The sequence below is a fragment of the Photinus pyralis genome, unplaced genomic scaffold, assembly GCF_008802855.1.
Source record: "Photinus pyralis isolate 1611_PpyrPB1 unplaced genomic scaffold, Ppyr1.3 Ppyr1.4_unclustered_Scaffold32, whole genome shotgun sequence".
NCBI lineage: Eukaryota > Metazoa > Arthropoda > Insecta > Coleoptera > Lampyridae > Photinus > Photinus pyralis.
Window position 1 is genome coordinate 14,708 of NW_022171349.1, and position 2,266 is coordinate 16,973.

Below are 2,266 nucleotides of genomic sequence, written 5' to 3' on the forward strand. Positions count from 1 at the left end.
CTATCCTATCTTGACAACAGGCGTTTATAGTAAAATCTACGTTACGCGCGGTCTAGTTATAACAAGTCTCTGTCAAGCACACACACACACACACAGAAAGAAATTACATGGAGGCGAAAATACGGTATATTTAAATATCAGTTCAATAACCAAAAGGGGCAAATTAGCTTCGACTTACTCACAACAAATAAACAAGGCAATGAACAAAAATTTTAACATTCACAAGATCCACTTACTCATAACACCTTGACCACGGGTACCTCACCTATACCATAGAACAACAAACTTAGAATGGAAACTCTAATGTAATGTAAAAATGACGCGCCATCTCGTGTATGTTCTCAGCAGCTTTTGCGTGAATGGCGCCAATTTAAATATTAAAATGTAAGCTACGTCCGCATTATACTGCATTTCTCCGGATCTGTAACAATAACATTGGATTTGACTAGCTGAAACCTAAAAGGTAAATGAATCCAGCCAGTGAAGTCCAATTTTGTTTGTTAGGCATCCAGATAAATTCAGTTTAATGCCGATGCACCTCAGCAGTCAGGGGCTTCAAAGAGTACAGACCACTTGTTCTATAAGTAACAACTCCAATTAATCCAATCAAGGAGTAATATTTAATTTAATATGGATATACAAGATACAAGATCAACTTCATGGAACTCTACTTTATGATGCTCTCAAGATCGTTCTAAAAACAAAATATGTAGCAATTTATTACAATTCAATTAGTATTACCTGCTAAAGATAATGTGCGAACTGCCACACGCTTTAAACCTCTTCGTGTTCTAGGTTCTAAAGCGCAACCAGAAAAATGACGTTCACGAACCAAAAACTTTTGTGTAAATTTCTTCCACATTATATTCTAAACCAATTCTATAAAAACTTCGGGCTCCATTTTTGGGAAACGTCTTCACAATTTGTCACACAACATTTACGTTTTCGATTTGTATATACATAATTCATTGTAATAATGAATAGTAATTATACTTAAAGCACAATAAGCCGTCAATCAAAATTCAAAATTCAACTGTCATAATGGCGACACGTACTAAAGTCCCTAGATTTAGTACCTTTTACACGCACGCTAACTCTGCGCCATCTATTGAATGTTCTCCAAACTAATTATATTTGTACTCAGTTGTTCCCGTTTACGTTTCCCTTCTAAGTTTTTTGTTCTGGGGGGTATACTACTGATTAATATTTGACTTGTGAAATGTTTTATAAACTCAATATAATTAATTTGTGACTAAGCACCAAATAGTGTAACTAATACGTAAGTAATTGAATGCAACCAAAAATTTAAATGAAATATAACCTTAAATTATACATAACCTCCAAAATGACAAGTATTTATCTTGTTTATCATAAGTATAAAAAAAACTTCGTTAAACACAAAAAAACGACACGGTGAAAGTGAGCGAAGAAAAAGAATGAAGGAACAAGAGGAGATAGGTAAGATAGGATAGAGGCTCGACAAATGAATTCCCTTCCTTTATTTTATTTGACCACCGTGACGATGTAACGGAGATGGCACAACAATTACAGCCTGACCTTTGCCGGAGAGTGTAGCTTGCCAATTAAGGTGACCGGAGTGGATGGTGTGACTAACGGCTGACAATCGATGTGGCTTTGGTGATGCGAACCAGAACACAACGCATGCAAGACGTAGGTATAGATGGTTCCGGGAGATATCGGTAAGTATCACGATAGGCAAGGATGTCTGGTTCTGATTATTGTAGATGATGGAATCCAACGTTGGGTGATGAAACCTCCAAGGAAACTTGAAGACGACGAACGAAATAAAGTAGACGTAAAAAAAAAGCTAAAAGAAACATCGATAATGTGTAGACAATTACAGCTAACAGAGTCGTACCTCTTGAGATGACGAGCGAGCTTATGGTGAATGTGACGGAAGATCCGCAATATATGCGCGAGAATTAACCACCAAAATATCAAACGGCACGTACTTAATCTTCTCTGACAACCAATTCTCTACAAATCCTTCCTTAGAAGCTCAATATAATTGTAATTAAAGACTTGGTGAAATCACATGTACTTCATACAAGATGTCTACAGGAAAAGTGAAAGTTGATAAGAGTATACGGGAAAAGGAAATTGTTATCAGCTACAGGTAATAACAATAAAGAGATGAGAAAGTTACTAAATTTGAATTCGAATTGTAGGGAAAGAAGAGTAGAAAATGAAACAAAGTATTTCGAAGACTTAATAGGCCTTAAGGGTAAGAAAATAAACCGTTACA

At 35.9% G+C, this 2,266-nt stretch overlaps 1 long non-coding RNA gene across 1 annotated transcript; it reads left to right on the plus strand.

Moving 5' to 3' along the window:
- Nucleotides 1-1,672: 1,672 nt before the first annotated feature.
- On the plus strand, nucleotides 1,673-2,233 carry LOC116181997. Its single transcript, XR_004147397.1, has 3 exons — nucleotides 1,673-1,810; nucleotides 1,865-2,137; nucleotides 2,190-2,233. It is a non-coding gene; the product is annotated as an uncharacterized LOC116181997 (long non-coding RNA).
- The last annotated feature ends 33 nt before the right edge of the window (nucleotides 2,234-2,266 follow it).